General features: G+C 44.7%; 1 protein-coding gene across 1 annotated transcript in view; it reads left to right on the forward strand.

Moving 5' to 3' along the window:
- LOC115194957 (lysine-specific demethylase 6B) overlaps positions 1-14,714 on the forward strand; it is a 115,509-nt gene that overhangs the window by 61,290 nt on the left and 39,505 nt on the right. Inside the window, exon 5 of the mRNA XM_029754861.1 lies at positions 6,570-6,700. The gene's annotated coding sequence lies outside the window, so the exon portion shown is untranslated. The remainder of the gene's footprint in view (positions 1-6,569; positions 6,701-14,714) is intronic.

The following is a 14,714-nucleotide window of genomic DNA, read 5'->3' on the forward strand; positions in this document are numbered from 1 at the left end:
TCCCTCCTCCTCTCTAATGTATCTATACTAGACTGGTTCTCTCCTCCTCCTCCACTCTAATGTATCTATACTAGACTGGTTCTCCCTCCTCCTCCTCTCTAATGTATCTATACTAGACTGGTTCTCCCTCCTCCTCCTCTCTAATATAGCTATACTAGACTGGTTCTCCCTCCTCCTCTCTAATGTATCTATACTAGACTGGTTCTCCCTCCTCCTCCTCTCTAATGTAGCTATACTAGACTGGTTCTCCCTCCTCCTCCTCTCTAATGTAGCTATACTAGACTGGTTCTCCCTCCTCCTCCTCTCTAATGTATCTATGCTAGACTGGTTCTCCCTCCTCCTCTCTAATGTATCTATACTAGACTGGTTCTCCCTCCTCCTCCTCTCTAATGTAGCTATACTAGACTGGTTCTCCCTCCTCCTGCTCTCTAATGCAGCTATACTAGACTGGTTCTCCCTCCTCCTCTCTAATGTATCTATACTAGACTGGTTCTCCCTCCTCCTCTCTAATGTATCTATACTAGACTGGTTCTCCCTCCTCCTCTCTAATGTAGCTATACTAGACTGGTTCTCCCTCCTCCTCCTCTCTAATGTAGCTATACTAGACTGGTTCTCCCTCCTCCTCTCTAATGTATCTATACTATACTGGTTCTCCCTCCTCCTCCTCTCTAATGTAGCTATACTAGACTGGTTCTCCCTCCTCCTCTCTAATGTAGCTATACTAGACTGGTTGCCCCTCCTCCTACTCTCTAATGTATCTATACTAGACTGGTTCTCCCTCCTCCTCCTCTCTAATGTATCTATACTAGACTGGTTCACCCTCCTCCTCCTCTCTAATGTATCTATACTAGACTGGTTCACCCTCCTCCTCCTCCTCTCTAATGTAGCTATACTAGATTGGTTCTCCCTCCTCCTCCTCTCCAATGTATCAATACTAGACTGGTTCTCCCTCCTCCTCCTCTCTAATGTAGCTATACTAGATTGGTTATCCCTCCTCCTCTCTAATGTAGCTATACTAGACTGGTTCTCCCTCCTCCTCCTCTCTAATGTATCTATACTAGACTGGTTCTCCCTCCTCCTCTCAAATGTATCTCTACTAAACTGGTTCTCCCTCCTCCTCCTCTCTAATGTATCTATACTAGACTGGTTCTCCCTCCTCCTCCTCTCCAATGTATCTATACTAGACTGGCTCTCCCTCCTCCTCCTCTCTAATGTAGCTATACTAGACTGGTTCTCCCTCCTCCTCTCTAATGTATCTATACTAGACTGGTTCACCCTCCTCCTCCTCTCTAATGTATCTATACTAGACTGGTTCACCCTCCTCCTCCTCCTCTCTAATGTAGCTATACTAGATTGGTTGCCCCTCCTCCTACTCTCTAATGTATCTATACTAGACTTGTTCTCCCTCCTCCTCTCTAATGTATCTATACTAGACTGGTTCTCCCTCCTCCTCCTCTCTAATGTATCTATACTAGACTGGTTCTCCCGCCTCCTCCTCTCTAATGTATCTATACTAGACTGGTTCTCCCTCCTCCTCCTCTCCAATGTATCAATACTAGACTGGTTCTCCCTCCTCCTCCTCTCTAATGTAGCTATACTAGATTGGTTATCCCTCCTCCTCTCTAATGTAGCTATACTAGACTGGTTCTCCCTCCTCCTCCTCTCTAATGTATCTATACTAGACTGGTTCTCCCTCCTCCTCTCAAATGTATCTCTACTAAACTGGTTCTCCCTCCTCCTCCTCTCTAATGTATCTATACTAGACTGGTTCTCCCTCCTCCTCCTCTCCAATGTATCTATACTAGCCTGGCTCTCCCTCCTCCTCCTCTCTAATGTAGCTATACTAGACTGGTTCTCCCTCCTCCTCTCTAATGTATCTATTCTAGACTTGTTCTCCCTCCTCCTCTCTAATGTATCTATACTAGACTGGTTCTCCCTCCTCCTCCTCTCTAATGTATCTATACTAGACTGGTTCACCCTCCTCCTCCTCTCTAATGTATCTATACTAGACTGGTTCTCCCTCCTCCTCCTCCTCTCTAATGTAGCTATACTAGATTGGTTGCCCCTCCTCCTACTCTCTAATGTATCTATACTAGACTTGTTCTCCCTCCTCCTCTCTAATGTATCTATACTAGACTGGTTCTCCCTCCTCCTCCTCTCTAATGTATCTATACTAGACTGGTTCTCCCGCCTCCTCCTCTCTAATGTATCTATACTAGACTGGTTCTCCCTCCTCCTCCTCTCCAATGTATCAATACTAGACTGGTTCTCCCTCCTCCTCCTCTCTAATGTAGCTATACTAGATTGGTTATCCCTCCTCCTCTCTAATGTAGCTATACTAGACTGGTTCTCCCTCCTCCTCCTCTCTAATGTATCTATACTAGACTGGTTCTCCGTCCTCCTCCTCTCTAATGTATATCTCTGGTAAGCTGGTTCATGTCAAAGTCTGTTCCTCCCACGGGTTAACCTTTACATATTGTGGTAGCCATTCTTATCATCTGATCTCAGTTCAGTCTTATCTCTGATGAACTCTTAGAATCAACCTCATCTCTTCCACACATCTCACTCTGGGCTGATCTTGAGTCAGAATTGACATTTAGTTTAGTTTTAGCATAAAATGACGTTAGGCTACGCCGATATGGGCAATATAAATTCAACATGCCTGTAAATCTGATATACTAACTAAACAAGACTGGTTCTCCCTCCTCCTCCTCTCTAATGTAGCTATACTAGACTGGTTCTCCCTCCTCCTCCTCTCTAATGTATCTATACTAGACTGGTTCTCCCTCCTCCTCCTCTCTAATGTAGCTATACTACACTGGTTCTCCCTCCTCCTCCTCTCTAATGTAGCTATACTAGACTGGTTCTCCCTCCTCCTCCTCTCTAATGTAGCTATACTAGACTGGTTCTCCCTCCTCCTCCTCTCTAATGTAGCTATACTAGACTGGTTCTCCCTCCTCCTCCTCCTCTCTAATGTATCTATACTAGACTGGTTCTCCCTCCTCCTCCACTCTAATGTATCTATACTAGGACTGGTTCTCCCTCCTCCTCTCTAATGTAGCTATACTAGACTGGTTCTCCCTCCTCCTCCTCTCGAATGTATCTATACTAGGACTGGTTCTCCCTCCTCCTCTCTAATGTATCTATACTAGACTGGTTCTCCCTCCTCCTCGCTAATGTATCTATACTAGACTGGTTCTCCCTCCACTTCTCTAATGTAGCTATACTAGACTGGTTCTCCCTCCTCCTCTCTAATGTATCTATACTAGACTGGTTCTCCTTCCTCCTCCTCTCTAATGTAGCTATACTAGACTGGTTCTCCCTCCTCCTCCTCTCTAATGTATCTATACTAGACTGATTCTCCCTCCTCCTCCTCCTCTCTATTGTAGCTATACTAGACTGGTTCTCCCTCCTCCTCCTCTCTAATGTATCTATACTAGACTGGTTCTCCCTCCTCCTCCTCTCTAATGTATCTATACTAGACTGGTTCTCCCTCCTCCTCCTCTCTAATGTAGCTATACTAGACTGGTTCTCCCTCCTCCTCTCTAATGTAGCTATACTAGACTGGTTCTCCCTCCTCCTCCTCTCTAATGTATCTATACTAGACTGGTTCTCCCTCCTCCTCCTCTCTAATGTATCTATACTAGACTGGTTCTCCCTCCTCTTCTCTAATGTAGCTATACTAGACTGGTTCTCCCTCCTCCTCCTCTCTAATGTATCTATACTAGACTGGTTCTCCCTCCTCCTCCTCTCTAATGTAGCTATACTAGACTGGTTCTCCCTCCTCCTCTCTAATGTAGCTATACTAGACTGGTTCTCCCTCCTCCTCCTCTCTAATGTAGCTATACTAGACTGGTTCTCCCTCCTCCTCCTCTCTAATGTATCTATACTAGACTGGTTCTCCGTCCTCCTCCTCCTCTTTAATGTATCTATACTAGACTGGTTCTCCCTCCTCCTCCTCTCTAATGTAGCTATACTAGACTGGTTCTCCCTCCTCCTCCTCTCTAATGTATCTATACTAGACTGGTTCTCCGTCCTCCTCCTCCTCTCTAATGTATATCTCTGGTAAGCTGGTTCATGTCAAAGAGTGTTCCTCCCACAGGTTAACCTTTACATATTGTGGTAGCCGTTCTTATCATCTGATCTCAGTTCAGTCTTATCTCTGATGAACTCTTAGAATCAACCTCATCTCCCCCACACATCTCACTCTGGGCTGATCTTGAGTCAGAATTGACATTTAGTTTAGTTTTAGCATAGAATGACGTTAGGCTACGCCGATATGGGCAATATAAATTCAACATGCCTGTAAATCTGATATGACATTCAGAAAGTATGGGCTTGTGTTATCTATTGGAAGTGTGTATTTGAGCATAATGTTATGGCCAACTAATTATATTTTCACCTCCAACAAACTGCTAACTGAACTAAAAAGCAAGCACTCATACTGAGGTCAGAGTCACCCACAGCCATACATTACATTGTACATTCATCCATTCTGTTTAGAGGTGGAAATACACAATAGCACAGTATCCCACCTTAACTGTAGGGGCCTCTGAAGGCCCTCCCCACCAGCTGTGGCCCTCCAGGGAAGAAGGCCTACTATCCCTGACCCCTATAGGTTAAAGGTCAAGTGCCCTAACGTCTAGTCCACGTGACTGCTTGGGGCAGAAGAATGTATTCCTGCCACTCATTGACACAGCTGTCAGGACCTGTGTTTATAGAAGTACATGTGAAATCTAAGATTGTGTGTAGAGTGCAATTAGGTAGATATATAGACATGGTATTGCCATTTGGATTTTCCATGACCCTGCATCTTGAGTTGGAAGATACAGAGAGGGAGGGAGGGAGGGGATCAGTCTAAGTCAGTGGAGAGGGTGAAAAGGTGACCAGCAAGACTGCTGTCAGTAGGTTGTACAGACTGAGATTTTATTTATTTATCCTTTATTTAACTAGGCAAGTCAGTTAAGAACAAATTCTTATTTACAATGACGGCCTACCCCAGCCAAACCCTAAACTGGACCACACTGGGCCAATTGTGCGCCACCCTATGCGACTCCCAATCACGGCCGGTTGTGATACAGCCTGGAATCGAACTAGTGTCTGGAGTGACGCCTCTAGCACTGAGATGCAGTGTCTTAGACCGCTGCACCACTCGAGAGCCCAGATACAGTGTGAGAGAAGAGAGGTGGAGAGGAGAACAGGAGGAGAGAGGAGAACAGGAGGAGAGGAGAACAAGAGGAGATGAGAACAGGAGGAGGAGAGGGGAACATGAGGAGAGGAGAGGTGGAGAGGAGAACAGGAGGAGGAGAACAGGAGGAGGAGAGGAGAACAGGAGGAGAGGAGAACAAGAGGAGGAGAGGAGAACAGGAGGAGGAGAGGAGAACAGCAGGAGAGGAGAACAAGAGGAGGAGAGGAGAGGTAGAGAGGAGAACAGGAGGAGGAGAGGTGGAGAGGTGAACAAGAGGAGGAGAGGAGAACAAGAGGAGAGGAGAGGAGAACAGGAGGAAGAGAGGAGAACAGGAGGAGGAGAGGAGAACAGGAGGAGGAGAGGAGAACAGGAGGAGGAGAGGAGAACAGGAGGAGGAGAGGAGAACAAGAGGAGGAGAGGAGAACAAGAGGAGGAGAGGAGAACAGGAGGAGGAGAGGAGAACAGGAGGAGGAGAGGAGAACAGGAGGAGGAGAGGAGAACAAGAGGAGAGGTGGAGAGGAGAACAGGAGGAGGAGAGGAGAACAAGAGGAGAGGTGGAGAGGAGAACAGGAGGAGGAGAGGAGAACAGGAGGAGGAGAGGAGAACAGGAGGAGAGGAGAGGTGGAGAGGAGAACAGGAGGAGGAGAGGAGAATAGGAGGAGAGGAGAGGTGGAGAGGAGAGGAGAACAGGATGAGGAGAGGAGAACAGGAGGAGAGGAGAGGTGGAGAGGAGAACAGCAGGAGGAGAGGAGAACAGGAGGAGGAGAGGAGAACAAGAGGAGGAGAGGAGAACAGCAGGAGGAGAGGAGAACAGGAGGAGGAGAGGAGAACAGGAGGAGGAGAGGAGAACAGGAGGAGGAGAGATGGAGGGAGGACAGACAGGGGAGGGAGGAGAGGAGAACAGTTAAAGTAGGGAGTAGGAGTGGGTAGGGTACATGACATTTAGGTTGAGTGCACTCGGTGTAAACCACAACCCCATGTAAGGAAAGGGCATGTAAACCGGTGTGTATGTGTGTGGGAAGAGGTGTACCAGAGTGCCACCTGTTCTTGTTCACATGACCCTGGGGTAACACTCTGAGTCACTCGGGAACAGGCAGCACATGCCACACACAGACACAGATGGCCACAGCACCAGCCAAGGCAATGCCGCATGTTTGGGCTGATTCACACTGTGGCTTTATGAACCACAGAGTGACAAGTTAACCATGTTTTGACCACAGACTAAAATGTTGACCGTTTGTGAACCCCAGACTGCAATGTTTGTTGTGTTACCATTCCACCGTTGAATGACATGCCAACCATGTTGTAACCACTTATTAAAATGTTGAGCACCTTTTGACCCCAAGCCTGACCGTGTTGTCAACCATGTTCTGTTTTCCAGGAGGCGCAGACAGACAGAGAGACAGACAGACAGAGAGACGGACAGAGAGAGACAGAGGCGTGGTAATATGGTGGTTAACTGAAGCTCTACAACATCCCTGCCACTGACCAGGCTGAAGACGTGTGATACAGGTAAGTCTCTACCGCTCTGATGGTTTTTACTTCACTGTGTCTGTTACACATAGACACACCCACTTCACTCTCTCTCTCTCCCGGTCTCTCTCACTCTCTCTCTCTCTCTTACACACACACGTGGAGAGAGAGACATGGTGAGAGAGGGAGACTGGGAGTGAAAGAGTGGGAGACTGGGAGAGGGAGAGACTGGGAGATACTGGGAGAGAGAGAGACTGGGAGAGAGAGACTGGGAGAGAGAGACTGGGAGAGAGAGAGACAGGGGGAGAGAGAGACTGGGAGAGAGAGAGACAGGGAGAGAGAGAGAGAGAGAGAGAGAATGGGACTGAGAGAGAGAGAGAGAAATTTGTGATAATGAGTGAGGCTTGTGTAATGATGGGTGTGAGTCGATCATTTCTCCTCTAAAACCTGTGTGTGGGTGTGTGGTTAATTATGATGTGTCACTGTGTGTGTGTGTGTGGAGTAAGATTGACTGGACTTGTAGCGACATGGTCTGAGTCAGGACTGTGTGTGGAGTAGTGGGTGATGATCGTGTCTGTTATTCTCCCTGTCCACACAGAGTGGAGGCTGAGAGGCACTGCCTGCAGCAATGACACATCCTACTACTGTAACTACACACACACTCCCCCTCTCTCCCTCTCTCTCTCCCTCCCTCTCGCTCGTGCTCGCTCTCTCTCTTACTTTCTCTCTCTCTTTCTCTCTCTCTTTCTTTCTTTCTTTCTACTAATGTAGCATTCTGCTCCCAAAAAATAGAATTAATGTTATTTGAAAGGGGAACTGCATCTGCTGATTTGGCCTCGTTTTTCCTGGCAGCTATGACAGAAGCCAAACGTGAGTTGGCTTGGGGGTGTGGTTTGATGGTGGTGCTTCTTGGGTATATCCTTCCCAGCACCAAGACACACCCATCTGTCAGAACCTTGTTTTCCCCCATCACAAACAAACCTCCTGCAGGTGGACTTCGAGAACTACAGGCTGATCTACAGAGTAGTATGAGAAGAATGCAAACTGTCGAATTGATGTAGATATTCGAAACGAAGCGTTTCGATAACGTTCTAATGTAGTAACGGGTCCATGTAGGATAAACGGCGCGTTACATAATACCATAGAAGCAGTGTTCTGCCAATATAACACAGTGCACCTTTCATTGTCATTCCCAGGTGTTACAGACACTGTGCCTATCAGCATTTTGTCTGGTGGTAATGGGGCTACCTTGGCGAACATGTGAGAGGGGTCAGCCCTTCCTGTGCGCTGTCCCGTATACACCAGGCGTACCCTGATCCTGGTGCACAATTAACATGGTTTCTCCCTCCGTATATTGAATGATACCATTCAATTTAATATTTTAAAAAAGACAATACAAGTCAAAGTTGTGTCTGGTAAAAGAAATGTATTCCGAGTGCCAGGTCTCTCTCCATTCAGAGACATCAGTATCAAACCTGCGCGTCAGTCTGGACTTCATCACATCATCTTGCAAGTCTCCATGTGCTGCCTCCATACATGTTTCTGTGAACACACACACACACTGTTTTATTACCAGTCAGGACAGGTAATATATCTGACACACAGACAGGTACTATTTACAAGACAGTCTCCCCATGGACGAGTGTTGGTGAGCGGGCAAGAGGTGAGGCTGGAGGTAAGGTCTCTGCCAGCGCCCCATCGATGGGCATGGCAGTCGTAGATCACCTCCTGGCCCGTCATCGAAGATACTGGTCGGTCACACACACACACACACACACACACACACACACACACACACACACACACACACACACACACACACAGACACAGACACAGAGCACTGATTGCATTCTCGATGGTGGTTATGATTAGCTTGGTGGAACCAACCTGATCACTGCGTTCCCCTTTCTATTTCACTTCAGATATCATGAAACGTGACCCGCCACCTAAATGGTGTTTTTGTTTACATAGGATAAAGTAGAGACTCAGAGATAGAACATGGTGTATCATACACTGCAGTTGAGGAACAGTGGGAAAGTAATTCTACCTTAAAAGTTGATAAACTTGTAACTCCACTTTTGAGAAAATTGCCTTGAATGTTTTTGTACACCTACTGGAGAGCTCTTCTTTGTCTCCACCCATTCAGCATTGTTTCAACCCTCTTAAGCCTTAGCCCCACCCATCTCTTTAAGGTTTCACATGTGAGGCCATGTGCTAAACAGAGTGAGTAAGGTAGTGTAGTAAACAACCAAAGATTTCAAGACTAAAAGTGGTAAAAGTAGTAGCAAAAAGTAGTAGTAAAAATACTCTATCTAGTCTTTGGCCTATATCCTAATCTGACTTTATCAAAGTTTATTTGTCACATGCACAGGACATAGAAGGTGTAAATGGCACAGTGAAATGGTTACCTTCATAGTTGAGTATTTTGTTTAGACATGTAGCTAGCTAGCTAAACAATGAACCATAATCCCAACTCATACTACCATGCACCATGCATGAATCTGCAGCTAGCTAGCTAGCTAACATTAGGCTATAACTAGCAATGCAAATAGTTTTCTGAAATGCAAATAATATTACTACACAGATCATACACTTAACGTTAGCTAGCGAGCCAGCCAGCTAAAGTTAGCTAGCTAGCTATGAAAATAACTTGCAATGAAAATTACTTTCTATCAAATTAGAAACGTATAATATCTCAAAATGTAGCTAGACTCTAACCTGTATACATGGATGAACGCTTCTCCCTCTCTGTCATGGATGCCAGGGTTGCCCTTAGTTTGAAGATGTAATCCAGAGACATGTGTTCTATACAACAGCCTTCTCTTTTCGACTCTCTCCGCATTTGGCAATCATCTCTCTGCTTCCACTGGGCATTCCACTGATTTCAAAACTCGGTCAACTTCTTCCGTGACAATAACACTGTTGATCGCCATTTCTTCCCCATCACTGTCATCAGAAGACTCTACAACGTCTGGTTCAATTATAATGTTTTTAGTCAGAGAGAGTCATCATGGCCCGATCATCCTCCAGAAAGTAGTCCATCACAACGTTTTCCACTGATCTTTGTCGATAGCGCTATTAACATCAGGGCAGCAATGTTGAGAGCAGTAGCGACACTTTTTCAGTGGTTCATGGTATCTTTAAAAAAAAAGCTGAGGTAGAAAGCATTATCCACACATACTGAGCAGCTCATGTTATAGACAGAAGCATGCTACATGGCAGACCAATCCAAGCTCATCTCTGCATGTCCAGCCCATCCGTTACAGTATTTCAGCCAATCATGGCTAGCGGGAAGGTTCCTGTATTTTTCCGTGGCTAAACCAACTAGGCTCATAATTTAACAATTGTATTCGTATTTACAGGTGGCATGCAAGTTTGTTATTAAGGCACATGAAAGTTCACATGTTCCATAAGGGATTTCTGCCCCCAAAAAAGCATTTTGATAAAAATCAAATGGCTCCCATGTGAAGCAGTGATGTGCGACATATGCCTAGCTTCCTGAAAATGTGAAGTGAAATAGAATTGTGAACATAGCGATCAGGCGGGTTCCACCAGGCTAGGTTACGCCCTTGACGTTATATGCATCTAAGAAGTAGAAAAGAATCAACAAATAATGTAAGTTTACGTACAGTTGAAGTCGGAAGTTTACATACACCTTTGCCAAGTACATTTAAACTCAGTTTTTCACAATTCCTGACATTTAATCATATTAGAAATGCCATGTCTTAGGTCAGTTAGGATCACCACTTTATTTTAAGAATGTGAAATGTCAGAATAATAGTAGAGAGAATGATTTATTTCAGCTTTTATTGCTTTCATCACATTCCCAGTGGGTCAGAAGTTTACATACACTCAATTAGTATTTGGTAGCATTGCCTTTAAATTGTTTAACTTGGGTCAAACGTTTCGGGTAGCCTTCCAGTTGGGTGAATTTTGGCCAATTCCTCCTGACAGAGCTGGTGTAACTGAGTCGGGTTTGTAGGCCTCTTTGCTCGCACACGCTTTTTCAGTTCTGCCCACAAATTTTCTACAGGATTGAGGTCAGGGCTTTGTGATGGCCACTCCAATACCTTGACTTTGTTGTCCTTAAGCCATTTTGCCACAACTTTGGAAGTATGCTTGGGGTCATTGTCCATTTGGAAGACCCATTTGCGACCAAGCTTTAACTTCCTGACTAATGTCTTGAGATGTTGCTTCAATATATCCACATAATTTTCCATCCTCATGATGCTATCTATTTTGTGAAGTGCACCAGTCCCTCCTGCAGCAAAGCACCCCCACAACATGATGCTGCCACCCCTGTGCTTCACGGTTGGGATGGTGTTCTTCGGCTTGCAAGCCTCCCCCTTTTTCCTCCAAACATAACGATGGTCATTATGGTCAAACAGTTTTATTATTGTTTCATCAGACCAGAGGACATTTCTCCAAAAAGTACGATCTTTGTCCCCATGTGAAGATGCAAACCGTAGTCTGGTTTTTTTTATGGTGGTTTTGGAGCAGTGGCTTCTTCCTTGCTGAGCGGCCTTTCAGGTTATGTCGATAGGTAGGCCTTGAAATAAATCCACAGGTACACCTCCAATTGACTAAAATGATGTCAATTAGCCTATCAGAAGCTTCTAAAGCCATGACATCATTTTCTGGAATTTTCCAAGCTGCTTAAAGGCACAGTCAACTTAGTGTATGTAAACTTCTGACCCACTGGAATTGTGATACAGTGATAAGTGAAATAATCTGTATGTAAACAATTGTTGGAAAAATTACTTGTGTCATGCACAAAGTAGATGTCCTAACCGACTTGCCAAAACTATAGTTTGTTAATTAACAAGAAATGTGTGGAGTGGTTGAAAAACGGGTTTTAATGACTCCAACATAAGTGTATGTGAACTTCCGACTTCAACTGTAAATGATGTTTCACAATTTGGTTATCAAAGTAATGAAGTGGGTTACCTTCTGTATTTTTGCAAATGATGAGTCTGTGAAAGCTGTTGCAGCTGACAGGTGAAGGTTGCTGGCCGGATACTTGTCAACATGTCGCTGACTGTTCCTTTCATAGGAATGCTCACAGTGAGGACATGTCTGCATGATACTGATGAGGGGCCCCTTGCTGGTCTTCTCTCTGCTGCATGTTCAGCTGCAAACTGGACATCTCTCCAACAACTGCAGCAGGTCATCTTATGATGTGGTGTTGACTGGGAGGGCCTGTGACAGGGTGATATACACTGAACAAAAATACAGTATAAACGCAGCATGCAACAATTTCAAAGGCTTTACTGAGTTACAGTTCATATTAGGAAATCAGTCAATTTAAATAAATTCATTAGGCCCTAATCTATGGATTTCACATGACTGTGAATACATATACACATATGTTGGTCATAGATACCTTAAAAAAAGGTAGGAGCATGGATCAGAAAACCAGTCAGTATCTGGTGTAACCACAATTTGCCTCGTACACGTCGATCCAGAGCATCCCAAACATGCTCAATGGGTGATATGCCTGGTGAGTATGCAGGCCGTGGAAGAACTGGGACATTTTCAGCTTCCAGGAACTGTGTACAGATCCTTGTGACATGGGGCTGTGCATTATCATGCTGAAACATGAGGTGAAGGCGGCGGATAAATGGCACGACAATGGGCCTCAGGATCTCATCACGGTATCTCTGTGCATTCAAAAAAGCCATCGATAAAATGCAATTGTGTTCATTGTCCTTAGCTTATACCTGCCCATACCATAACCCCACCTCCACCATGGGGCACTCGGTTCACAACGTTGACATCAGCAAACCGCTCACCCACACAACGCCATACATGCTGTCTGTCATCTGCCTGGTACAGTTGAAACCAGGATTCATCCGTGAAGAGCACACTTCTCCAGCATGCCAGTGGCCATCAAAGGTGAGCATTTGTCCGGGTGGCTGGTCTCAGATGATCCCGCAGGTGAAGAAGCCAGACATGGATGCCCTGGGCTGGTGTGGTTTGTGCCCTAGACATGGGTTGCACCATGGAGACTAATGTGACTGTTTTGTCTAAATTACACTAACTTAGAGAGCCATGGAAATACTATTACATTGCTAAAGTAGGCAAATAATTTGTAGGAAACAACTTTACGGTGGTCTCTTCAATCAAATACTGTGGTCCCCTCAATCTTAGTTAGCTGGCTAAAGTTATACTGCATCTAGTCAATCTTGCGACATCACAATCTTGACAAACGGTTTTCCTACTAATAATTTGCCTTCTGTTGAAATGTTATTGTGTTTCCAAGCCAAATCAGAGTTGTATTGAGGTAGGCTAACATTAGCTAGCTAGCCAACTAGTTAGGTAATTAGCTAGCTAGTTTGTAGCTAGCTAGCAAACATCAAATCAAAATTCAATTTATTTGGTCACATACACATATTTGGTATTTGGAAGATGTTATTGTGGGTGTAGTGAAATGCTTGTGTTCCTAGCTCCAACAGTGCAGTAATATCTAACAATTTCACAATAATACACACAAATCTAAAGTAAAAGAATGGAGTTAAGAAATATTTAAATATTAGGACGAGCAATGTCGGAGTGGTATTGACTAGAATACAGAAGAATAGAATACAGTAAATACATATGAAATTAGTAAAGCAGTATGTAAACATTATAAAAGTGACTATTCTATGCTAGCGATGATAGTGATAATGATGATCATAATATACATAACCAGATAAATATCAAGGGGTCTATAGTCTAGCTACCAGTATACTCACCACCACTGGGGACCAACGAAGTCTAACCACCTATTCCGCATGATAGGGTCCTTCGGCAGGGCATGCAAGCCATAGTTGTTGGCTGTGGATTGCATGCTCAATCCTTATAGGGCTTTTCAGTCTCAAACGGCCGCGATTCTTTGAGCGCATTTGTTTGGGGTGATTAAACAACGGAGCCCATATTCAATGAAGTGAAGCAAAGTGAGCGGAGGGGCGATTTGCATGTGGAGATGACAAAAGGGGGCATGATTTGTTTACATAATTGTAATCCAAACCCAACCTTCATTTACTCGTTGTGACACACTGAGGTCCCAAACTCCATTTTAGACAAGACTGACTTTATCACCAAAATGATCCTATTTTCACTTTGTAGTCAGTTTTGACACTAGAATACATGTTTGATGCCACATACACTGTTTTCCAAGGGATTCATTGGTTTTTAGGTGTAGTCACTCTTTAATGTATTTTTCCAGTGTGTGTGTGTGGGCGTCACTTGAGCCTGTACTGTATACAGTAGATGTGTTTGTGTGAAGTAGGAATGACAGGAATCTTTTTGACTTGTACCCATGAGAGAGATGCTATATATATCTGCAGTATGAGAACTGAACTCACTCCACTCTCCCTGCAGCGCTTCTCTCTCTCTCTCTCTCAGTCCCTCTCCTCTCATTACAGTAGGCCCAGTCACTGTAATTACCCTCTACACACACACACACACACACAGTCACACAATCACAAACACACATCCTTAAGGACAGTCTGCCCCCGCTTACCCTCCCCTGCTGTGGGAGAGGAAGGGGGATTCTACTACTCAACAGGAAGACATATACACTACTTCACATTCACACACATCTCCCCCACACACAGCGTCACACACACACACACACATACTGTACACATGTACACAATACTGTACTATGCAGGGCAGGCCCGCTCATTAGGCAGGATTAGGCAGCCGCCTATGGTGGCAGATTGAGGAAGGAGGCGTTTTCTTGGCTAAACTGACCAAAAGGCACCTCCAACAACACATAAAACCTCACAATTCTTTCCCTAAACAATGACAATTTCTATCAACCAGTGGCATATGCGAAAAACCATAAACGTCTATGTTTGGTTCAGATTTTGTCCGGTCTAGACCATCCTTGATTTGGTCCAAACATAGACGTCTATAAATGACGTCTTTTCAACTTTCATTCAGAACCGAAAATGTACCGGATTTCAACGTCCCGAAAATAAAGATTTTCAACATCCGGAAATACGTATTTTAAACGTCCGGAAAATATGTATTTTCACCTTTCATTCAGAACCTAACATTAATGTCT

This window comes from Salmo trutta, chromosome 5, assembly GCF_901001165.1.
Source record: "Salmo trutta chromosome 5, fSalTru1.1, whole genome shotgun sequence".
Taxonomy (NCBI): Eukaryota; Metazoa; Chordata; class Actinopteri; order Salmoniformes; family Salmonidae; genus Salmo; species Salmo trutta.